An 11,980-nucleotide genomic window follows, 5' to 3' on the forward strand; every position below is an offset into this window, starting at 1 on the left:
TGAGCAGTGTTACATGTGCTCTTTGGGCTTCTAGAGGGAAGAGTACCACTTCCAGGAGAGGTGCAATCTTCATGAGTCCCCCTCACCATCCAGAGGTCCTCTAGCTCAGACTACTTTTTGTCTCAAAAACACCCTTTTTTCTCCCACATCCCTATAGCAACTTAGACTATTACAGTATCAGCATTTCTAATTTTGTCATGCATGATTTGTTCATGTTCTTATGAAAACTAGAGAAAAGACCCCTTGTTACCTCTGGGTCTTCCATGAGGAAACATTTACCCCATTCCCAAGAAATTCTCAATCAACTTCCTTCCATAGAGTCTCAGGCTGTATAGTGTGACTCTGCCATGAAATCACAGTTATCAGTCAATGTTAGGTAACTAATCCAAGGAGAGCCAATCAGACTGCCTTCCCTGGAAATTGAAAATTGGCTCAGCTGACTGCTCTCTTGCACAGGAGAAATATAAATGCAGACGCTGTGGCATGGACCTTTTCTATCCCATACACTAAGCATCAGAGAAAATCAATATGGAAAAATAAGGCAACAGACAGAGAAAGTAGGGATAAGTCATGAGAAAAGTTCTGGTCCCCAGAAACTTTTCAAAGCATAGTTCCAGTCTTCCTGAGACTGATACTGTGCTGCCTTTGGACTTCCTGAGCCACCCTCTTATCCTTATTATTTTATATTCCCCTTCCATGATTCCTGCACTTGCCAATCAAAATTATCTTAATAAATGCTATGCTGCTTATTGTTAAAAAAAAAAGCCTCTAGAACAAAAGCATGTTTCTCATTTCAACAACATAGCTAAAGACAGCAGTGTAGAAAGTTCTTGAGGAAGGCTGCATATTGTAGAGAGAGATGTCCTCTGGGGTCAGACATTCAAAGCTTCAAATACCACCACTAGAAGTGGTATGGCCCTGAAAGATCTTTAACCTTTTAGGATTCAGCTTCTGCTTCTGTAAAATGGAGATAATAATTGCTACCAGGCAGTGTTGTCCCAGAGATTAGAGCTCATGTCCCAAGAGTGTCTAGCACTCTCATTGGCACATAGAATGCATGTGATAAAAGAGAGCTTCTATTATTTTAAATTCCTGTTTCAGTGGTTGCCCCAGGGAGGTAGCTGGAATCGGTAAACCTAGCTTAAAATTTTCCAAAATAAAACTAAAAACATAGAAATTATATAGCTAAGAAAGGCTGGTTTTCTTCACTATCAACGTGTAAATCTACCTCCAAAAGGATCAAACAAGAAGTGAGCCTTTCCTCAAAAAGTTAAATACAGAATTACTGTATGACCCTACAATTTTGTGCCAATGTATATGTCTGAAGAATTGAAATCAGGTCTTCAAACAAATATATGTACACACATGTTCATAGCAATCCTTTTCTTAATAGTCACAAGGTAGAAATAGTCCAAATGCCCATCAAGAAATGAAAGGATAAACAAATTATGGCATATAAATACAGTGGAATATTGCCGCAGCCCAGCTGGCTGGGCAAAATATCCGGGGGGGTAACGAGCAACTTGTGTAGATTGATACAGTAGGAGTGGAAGCCGTTTATTGTAAGACAACAGAGGTATTTATACATTCCACACAGCTTATCTTAATTAGCATAAACTACATACAGCAGTCAACCAATAAGGAATCTCCACACTTAATGGCTCGCTGGAGTTACTTCACAAACCACTCCCTCTGGCAAAATGCCAGGCGCCATCCAGACTTGTTTACAGACTCTAACATTAACCACTCCCTCTGGCAAAATGCCAGGCGCCATCCAGACTTGTTTACAGACCTTAACATTAGCAAAGGAATGAAATACTGACACATGCAGATAAACACCTCAAACATTATGCTAAATGAAAAAAGCTACACACAAAATGTCACATACTCTAAGGTTTGATTTATATGAAATATACAGATTAGATGAATCCATAGAGACAAAAAGTGCATTGGTGTTAGCCAGGATCTTGAGAGAAGCAGGGAAGGGAAAGAACCTCCTTAATAGGTACAGGAGTTTACTCTGGAGCTATGGAAATACTTTGGAACTAGAAAAAAGTGGTAGTTGCACAACATTGCAATTGTACCAAATATGACACTTAATTGTTGATTTTAAAATTGTTAATCTTATGTGATATTATCTCCAATAAATTTTAATAAAGATATAGTTTAAATTATAAAAAGAAGGAACTAACAATTTTTAAAAACCTCTTCTTAATGGTAAGAGTTGAAAACAGGGTAAGGATGGCAAGAGTAAAGTTAATGAAGAGTCCCCCAGTTCTGCCCAGACTGGTATAGATCAGCTATTTAAGCTGGCTTTGTGGAGTCAGGGCTTCTTCCTAGAGCCAGAAGGATAGCAGGAAAAGACCCAGAGAAGGTGTTAAGAGCCATGGCTCCATCACTAAATAGTCAGCTCCCTAGCTGAGCCTCAAGTTGCAAACCTGGAGAGCTTCCTCGTGGGGCTCCCAGTAAATAGTAAATATGAAGGAAATCATTACCCATCATAAAAATACAAAGTTTCCTACATGGGTTAGGATTCAAATTTCAGTTTATTTGTTGGGTGTCCCTCAACAAGATATTTATGCCCTCTAATTTTTTATCCTACCTACCTTGCAGAATTATTTTGAGGACCGAAAATAATATATGTAAAGTGACTACTGCCCAGTAAATTGAAGCTTCTAGCAGGGAAGGGAAAGAATAAAAGACAATGAGCAAAATGGGTATTGAGGATGAAGCAGAAATGTCATGACCAGTGCAGGAATTATGATAGCTGTACATGTGCTGCTCTTTCCCTCTAGCACATTCATAGCATACATTACTAATCTATCATGGTATTCTTTTCTGTGGCACCAAGATATGACCTCACAATCTTCACTGCTTTTTCCCAAGCAGGCACTGTCAGTTGAAGGGAAACCTAGCCAGGCATGGCAACACACACCCATAATTACAATGATTCAGGAGGCTGAGACAGGAAAATCACAAGTTGGAAACCAGCCTCAGCAACTTTTACCCTGTCTCAAAATTTAAAAACGGTTTGGTGATGTATCTCATGGTAGAGCACCCCTGGATTCAATCCCCAGTACCTCACAACACAGACACACACAAGAGATGAAAATTATTTGTCATTCCTTGCACATATTTCCTAGAACAAGAGAAAAAGCTTCTTGGGGGCTGAAAAATAATGTATCTCTAAGAGTATACATAATTTCACAATTTATGCCCATTGCCCAATGAAAACAAGTGGTGGAAGAACAAAGGAAACATTTCTGCAGAATGTGCAACTTGTTCAATTCTGAATTCCAACATTTACTTGCACTATGACCTGGGATGGTCATTTCAGCTTTCTGAACCTGTTTTGTTGTCTATAAAGGCTGTTATAACCAGCTCATATACTAAGGAGGTCAAATGAACTGTTCTACATAAACAAGCCCCAAAAAAGATAAAATGGCATCTATCAAGGGTTTGGGGAGGAAGGCTAGCCTGTTGCATTTTGGGGAAATGGGGAAGGATGAGACTTTGGTGAGACTTTTCTAGCTCCCCCATGCCCCAGTGTAAGAACTGGACTCCAAAGATGAGGCCCTACAGTCATTCTGGTCACTTGTGTGGTCAATTAGTCACTCAGCTACCTCAGTCATGGAGGACAGAGATGCAGAGTCAACACACAGACAACAGGAGCTGGTGAGAACTGGCTGTTGACAATCTCAGTCGATGTCCAGAGTTCCTTTATTTTTGGAATGCATACAACTGTTACAGGATTCAGGTGGGGTGTGCCCATCAATCATAAATAATCAAGATAATATCCATAAGCCAATCATCTTATGCCTAATGTAACTGCACTATGAGGAAGCTCTAAATATTGCTGTTGTGGTGGAAAGCAGTCTGGAAGGGTCTTTGTCCCTAGGGGAGGGGGCCTTCAGAGTCAGGGGTTTCCTGACTCTTGGTTTCCTGGCCCGGTAGTTTGGCAATGCTAACCACAAATGCTGAGGATGAGGTTTCACTTACGACTCGCTAGAGCAGAGTACCCCATCCTGCAGGTGTTCTTGTCAGGCCTGAATGAGCATAGATTTTTCAAGCACTCCAAGTTGCTCATAGCTGCTAGCTGCTAGCAGTAAAACCGAAAATTATTCCAACAAGGCCCCAGAATTCTATTAACCATTTATGTCCCTTTGAGGTTCAAGGCAGCTAAGAAGTAAAATGAAGAGGGCTCCTCTGATCAGGTATCTTGAGCAGGAGCTATAGGCTCTGCTAGGCAAGAGGTTACCCCTTGACAGGAAAGAAGGGAATCTCTAAGATCTCCCAGGGTCATTACCTAGGACAGGGGACCTACATGAAATGCCTGGCCTTGACTGCTAAGAGAAAAGCCCAGATGAGAGGACTAAGCAGGCAAATATTCTTTCTTTTCAATGCTGCTCCCCAGCCTAGTAGCCTTCAGTGATTCTTCTTACTCACTGATGAAGCAAAAGAAATCTTGAGAGCCAGACACACCTCTTCCAATCTCATCTTCCAAATCTACCCCAAACCCATTTCTTCATTCTCTCCATTCCCAAATGAACCAGGTTTCCTCATACATACTTTCCCAGATTTGCAATTGCCTTTCACATACAACATAGACCATACCACCATCCATCAAATCCACTTAAATGAACAACTGTGTACTTATCTTTCCAAAGTGAAGCCTTGCCCAGGCTCCCCATTCTCTTGGCAACCTGTACTTCCTTTCATTCTAGTATTATTACAACTAAACCAACAGCAACCTGAGGACAGGATTGTATCTTATGTCTATATGTTCCTGGCCTACCATAGTGTCTACCACCATAAATTATGTTCAATAAGGATTATTTGAAAAATAAATGAATAATCAAATGAGACACCCCAAGATATAATGTAATATTGCAACTATATAATGTTTTGACAGGTCTTTTCTTTTAATCATTCTTTCCTTTACTTCATTCTAATTGACAAACTTGTACTTGAGTGTCACTGTCAGCCTCCTAGTATAATTAGGATAAAAGTTTCCTCCAGATTTTCAGAGACAGGGAATGGTGGTCATCTTGAAGCCATTTTTTTAAAATGTGATTTAACATAAGGACAACCAAAGCATTTGTGAAAATGGTTTTCTCTGATCCAGGGATTAAAAAAAAAAAAAAAAAAAAACTATTAAGCCAACTTCAGAAATAAGAACAAAGAACTATCCTCTTTTCCTTTCCACATACTCCCCCTAGTGTCAAGAACTCCAAGCTAAGGAAGAAAATTAAACCCATAAGGTCCAGAGCTGTTACTATGCTTCACTCACGTGCTTTTAAAAAATGCACTGGCATTCCTTCACATCACCCCTTCTGAGAGAAAAGGATGGACAAATGTCAGTGGTACAAGCTGCATACTTTCTCCTTGAAGTTACGCCAAAGCTACAGTTACAGTGCTAGGTGGCCTCTGGCAATTGTGCTCAACAAGTTCAGGCGAATCAATCATTTCTTCTCCCAATGTCATGTGGTGATCTGGCTATGAGAAATGCAACTCAGAAAGCAGCCTAGTTTAGCCATACCTCAGAGACCAACAGGGTAGCAGGGATAGTGGGTCATGCAATTTTGCCCAACTTAGGTTCCTAGGCCCCTGAGCATCAGAGAAGAGTATTTTTTTTGAGAGTTTTGATATTTTAAATGCCTAAAGAAATTCTATTGTCATTAGAAATGAAACTGGCAACTCACCAAAGAAATTGGTAATTATCTTTGCCTTCAGCTAGAAATTTATCAGCTTAGTGATGGAGTAACACTGCTTTCCTCCCACTAGTTTCACTTAAATTAATTGAAAATACAAAAATAATGGCTTAATGTGTATAGTAAGTAAAAAGTAAGACATTTTAAAATTTGGAGCTGATAAGGATAGAAAAATAATTCAAGTACTCCTTCATAATGAAAAAAACTGGGACCCACTACCCCCTCCTATCCTACTAGCCTCTGAGATAGGGATAAAGTTTATCCTATAAATGAGGACATGCCATGTCCTCTCAAGACATTGGAAGAAGAAATCATTCATTTGCCCATACTAGTGAATGACAAATAGTTATTTTCTGGAAATGAACCCAAAATGACTTATCCATCTGGGCTCATACATTTTCAAAATCTCCTATGAATCTACTGTATAAAGCCCACGTTCCTGGAAGACTTAGCTGCGGGTGGCTGTGGTGGTGGCATCCAAGATGTCGACCAAGAATTTCCAAGTCAGTGATGGGGACTGGATTTGCCCTGACAAAAAAATGTGGAAATGTAAACTTTGCTAGAAGAACCAGCTATAATCGATGTGGTCAGGAGAAAACAACTGAAGCAAAAATGATGAAGGCTAGGGGTACTGAAATAGGAAAGACACTTGCAGAAACGAGCCGAGGCCTATTTAGTGCTAATGAGTGGCAGTGTAAAACTTGCAGTAATGTAAATTGGGACAGAAGATCAGAGTGTAACATGTGCAATATTCCGAAGTATGCTAAATTAGAAGAAAGAACGGGATATGGTGGTGGTTTTAATGAAAGAGAAAATGTTAAATATATAGAAAGAGAAGAATCTGATGGAGAATATGATGAGTTTGGATGTAAAAAGAAAAAATACAGAGGAAAGGCAGTTGGTCCTGTCTCTATATTAAAGGAAGTTGAAGATAAACAATTAGAGGGAGAAGAAGAGGTGAGGATGAAGATCTTTCTAAATATAAATTAGATGAGGATGAGGATGAAGATGATGCTGATCTCTCAAAATATAATCTTGATGCCAGTGAAGAAGAAGATAGTAATAAAAAGAAATCTAATAGACGAAGTCGCTCAAAGTCTCGAACTTCACATTCCCCGTACGGGCCACCAAATGCCGCAGTCTCTGGCTGGGCACAAATCACGAGCCTCCACACAGCTTTTAGATTCAAGCAGCAATTCTTTATTCCCGATCTCACACCGGCCGTCTACAAACACGTTCTGGGGAAATCCACGTTCTCTGCCCAAATCCACCACTCCACTGGGCTTCTATCTCCTAAATATACTGTCTGACCCTAAGAACTCAAGAGGAACTCAGGCAGCAGGATACGCCCTATTCTAAACGGGGAACACCCTAATCTCCTATTATGCTAAACCGGGAACACCCTAAACAGGGATCCGCCCTGGTCCTTGAGCAAGGTCACCTTTCAGGAGTCCTTCCACTAGACAGCATGGGAGTATGCTGGCAAGGAAATTGTCATACCTACTTGGCTGATGGCTCCCAGCATCAATCTTCATCACGCTCATTATCCCCCTCAATTCAAGGTCTAGATCCAGGTCCCGTTTAAGAAGTTCTTCCAGTTCGCAGTCAAGATCTCATTCCAGTTCCAGAGAACGTTCGAGACCTCGTGGGTCGAAATCAAGATCCAGCTCTAGGTCCCACAGGTCCCCACGAAAAAGACCTTATTCAAGTTCATCATCTTCTCCTGAGAGGAACAGAAAGAGAAGTCGTTCTAGATCTTCTTCACTTGGTGATGGCAAAAAAAAAAAATGAACAAGATCACGGCCACCTGAAAGGTGATTGGTGAAAACACTAAACAACCCTAAGCCCACAGCCAACTCCTACGGAACACCACTACTTTACCCAGGTTCCACAGGTCATCTTCTGGATCATCCCATTCTGGTTCAAGTTCAAAAAAGAAATAATGTATTAAAAATCACATCTTAAAAAAAAAAAGCCCAAGTTCCTTAGCCTTCCTAATTCACCTTTTATCTCCACTAATTCCACCCAAACTCCATAAAATTCCTTTGCCCCAGTCTTCCAGGTTTCCTCGCCAACCTCTGACCATGTTCTGAACATTTGTTCATTCATTCAACATATATACATCAAAGACTTGTTAGGGGCCAAGCATTATGGTCGGTGCTGCAGACACAGTAACAGATGTGGTCTCCATCACCATGAAGAATACAAAGAGTAAGTTCAGGGACATGGGGAAACTGGGTTGCTCTAGGAGTCCATTAAAAAAAGCACCACATCTGTATGTTGTATGTGTGTGTAGTGAAGAAATGGGTGCTTCTAAAGAGGTGGTATTTAAACTGGGATATGAAGAATATGAAGGAATTGGCCAATTAATGAGAAAAATGTGCTCCAAGTTGAGAAAGCACTATATGCAAAGGCAGTGAGTAGGAAGCAGCAAGATTAGTAAAGTGTGTTTGCTCACTCATAGACTTCTTGCCCCACAATCTTTTTTTTTTTTTTTTTTTTTTTTCAGTACTAGGAACTGAACCCGGGGGCATTCTACCACTAAGCTACAACCCAGCCTTTTTTATTTTTAATTTTGAGACAAGGTCTCACTAAGTTGACTACAGCCTCACTAAGCTGCTGAGCCTGGCGTCAAACTTGCAATCCTGTGCCTCAGCATCCAAAATCGCTGGGATTATAGGCACGCACCACCATGCCCATTCACAATCTCTTAACAGAAACCCTTTTAAAAGTTCAAATCCTCTCTCTTGATAACTATGGCCAAAGAGTATCTCATTCTTAACTGAAGACTTTTTTAACATTTACATGACACTAATCTATTACTTTTTTATGCAGAAATCCATTCGTATACATGTTCTATTCTCCCGGTTATACTCCAAATTCTTGGAGGGCAGAAATCCTTGCAGTCATTACATATCTCACAGAATTTCTTGCATAAAAAAAGGAATTCAAATAATTATTGAACTGGATTACTTTTCTTTAGATTCTTCACACATCTAGTCTTAAAGATAGCTGGTATTCAGATATTTCTATGAGTGAAACTGAAAAAAAAATTTTCAAGCCCAGAAAAAGGTAATGATTGTGAAGAATCATACTGTAAAGTGTATGAGATCTTACCCTCTTTGCTACCTATCAATCAAGTTAGCCTGCACAGTTGTATGGATTCTACTAGAAGATATGAAGATTCCTTGGCTAGAAACAAAATATGCAACTACCAATAGCACAGCAAGAGCGCCAGTATTATCTGTGCCAGATCCCCTGGGCCCAGAGTCCCACAGTATGATGCAGACGGGCCCAGGTGGATTCCTGAGCATGCAATGGGTTGCATTACGGAGTAGAACCCTGAGTTAGGGCAGCCTAAATATTTTCTAATAGTTAGCATGAAGCCTTTTGCTCCAGAGGGAGACACAGTATTTTCCAATTTTGTTTATTACACAAACTACCTTTAAAAGAGTCAGTAACAAAGGACAGAGAAGGCCTCTGTTTACAGAAACACAAGAGATTCATGGGGAATTATCTCCCAACAGTAAAGTCATCAGACATTATTACTACTGGTACTTATATGTGCCAGGCCCTATGCAAGCATTTTATATGCACTATCTCCTTTATTTCTTTCAACAAACAGTAGAAAATATCACCTAATATTTAAGAAAATAATTTTATAAATTAAGACCTTCAGTATACAAGTATTAGCAACAATGGAGATTTTCAAACACATAGAAGCATTATGAAGATCTCAGGGAGGAGTTATATCTATTAGCAGAATACCATCTGGACTCTCCCTCCATCTGCTATCCCTGCTTCTCCCTCACTGTTTTTCTCTGGCCCACTTAGTAAAATATGGTTACATTCAGCTCCTGAGTTTGTTTGTTATTGCTTCAGCCAGCTTCAGAAGATAATTGAGAATCCCTGAATCTAATTGCCAAATGCACAAACGGGAACATGATTGGCCCAACTTTGGTCAGGTAAATAACCAATATTGTGTGTTAGATGAGATAAAATTTTATAACAGTATAAATAAGAACCAATATATATTAATATTTAAAGAGACCACTTTTATAACCATTATTTAATTTAAGAGAAATAAAAATATTGTGGTTCCACAACCTGTATCATCCACTAAACTATGATTCTTCCAAACCAGGAAATCATTTCACTTAACAAAATTATTCTCAAAGGTACAGTCCCCATTTACAATGATTAAACTTACATGATTTTTCAACTTTAAAACAGTGCAAAAGCACAGGTCGTGGTGGCAATACCTGTAATCCCAGAAGCTCCAGAGGCTGAGGCAGGAGCATCTCAGTTCATAGCCAGCCTCAGCAAAAGGGAGGTGCTAAGCAATTCAGTGAGACCTCATCTCTAAATAAAATACAAAATAGGGCTGTGGATGTGGCTCAGTGGTCCAGTGCCCCTGAGTTCAATTCCCAGTACCAAAAGAAAAAAAAATGGTGCAAAAGCATACCCATATAACCGTTTTCATTTTCAGTACAGCAGTCAATAATTACATGAGATATTCAACACCTTATAAAATAGACTTTGTGTCAGATGATTTTGCCCAATATAGGTTAATGAAAATGTTCTGAGCACGTTAATGTAGGCGAGGCTTAGCTATGATGCTCAGTAGGTTATGTGTAGAGATACTTCTGGAGGTTCCATGATGTCATATCTTGACAAATCTATTATAATTGAAAATATCATAAGTCAAAAATGCATTTAATACACCTAACCTACTGAATATTACTTTAGTTTCCCCTACCTTAAACATGCTTAGAACACTTAACTGTAAGTTGGGCAAAATTATTTAACACAAAGACTATTTTATAATAAAATGTTGAATATCTCATGTAATTTACTGAATACTATATTAAAAGTAAAATAACAAAACGGTAGTATAAGTACCCCCCATTAACTATGCAGGTGAAAGCACACAGGACCTGAACAATGTTTGAAGCACTGTTAAAATTAACTGTTGAATGAGGGGAATGCTATTGTCACGGGCTCATCACTTTCCCACTGACAGCTGAGGCTGGCCTGCATTACAAGGGTATTCTACAGAATGTTTTAAGACTGAGGAAAAGATCAAAATTTGAAATGTGAAGCATATTTCTATTGAATACATATCCCTTTACACCACCAAATCACAAAATTATATATCAAACTATCCTAAGTCCGAAGCTGTATTAAATGCATTTTAAGATATGTTATTTTCAGTTTGCAATGGGTACAGGGCTGTAACACCATGGAAAGTAAAAAAATGTGTCAATTTTTCTGTCTCTAAAACAGTAAATCCATGTAGTCATTAAGTTTAAAATACTTGATGACTGCATAAATATCAACTTGAGACATTTCATTTTTAATAGATTATTTCCAATTTTTATGACTAAATAACATCACAATACTCATGATTTTATAATACCTTACATACGTGATTATTTTCTTAAGATAGCTTCTTAGACATAAAACTTTGGTATTACTTTAGAGTTTCATATATATCATTGCCATATAATAATATACATTACGTTAATTTCATAATAATTTTCTTGCATTAAGGATTATCATTTTTAAAAATGATAGGTAAAATAGCATATCTTGATTTAGGCACACCCCAATTTTTTATATATATATATTTTTTGTTGTAGTTGGCGACAATATTTTATTTATTTTTATGTGGTGCTGAGGATCGAACCCAGCGCCTTATAAGTGCAAGGCGAGTGCTCTATCGCTGAGCCTTAACCGCAGCCCCCACACCCCAATTTTTAAAAGAGCTATTTATATCTCTCTGTTAAATGTTTGTTGAATTGTCTGTTAAAATACGTACTGGCGGAATTAAAGTTTTGTTCTTTAATTATGCTACAGGGCTTAGAATGGTACTTAAGTAGTCCTCGCGAAGTTTTGAACATATACAGATAGGTAACCTAATTAATCGCTAAAATCCTAAAGATTGTGAACCATTTTAGGATCTATATTAAAACCTCCGAACACAGTTACTGTACATTATTTTCATCATTTTATCATATGAAGCAAGGCCGGAGTAACTGAGGTCTGGGAGGGATAAAGAATGGAAACCATGCCCACCCAAGAAAAGCGGAGGAAATCCGTTTTCCTGAGGAGAGGAACCACACGGTCTAAAACAGTTGGTCCTCCAGTGCTACAGAGGGCGAAGCAGCAGGACGTGAAGCAGCAAGAACGCGCCGCGAGCGGGACAACCAAGTTTCCCAGACAGTGGCGTGGGCTACGTGCTACGCATTCCCCAGAACGCTTTGCGG

General features: G+C 39.1%; 1 pseudogene; it reads left to right on the forward strand.

Moving 5' to 3' along the window:
• Positions 1–6,193: 6,193 nt before the first annotated feature.
• Positions 6,194–7,654, forward strand: LOC143391262 (zinc finger Ran-binding domain-containing protein 2-like; annotated as a pseudogene).
• Positions 7,655–11,980: the final 4,326 nt, after the last annotated feature.

Source organism: Callospermophilus lateralis, chromosome 2, assembly GCF_048772815.1.
Source record: "Callospermophilus lateralis isolate mCalLat2 chromosome 2, mCalLat2.hap1, whole genome shotgun sequence".
Taxonomy (NCBI): domain Eukaryota; kingdom Metazoa; phylum Chordata; class Mammalia; order Rodentia; family Sciuridae; genus Callospermophilus; species Callospermophilus lateralis.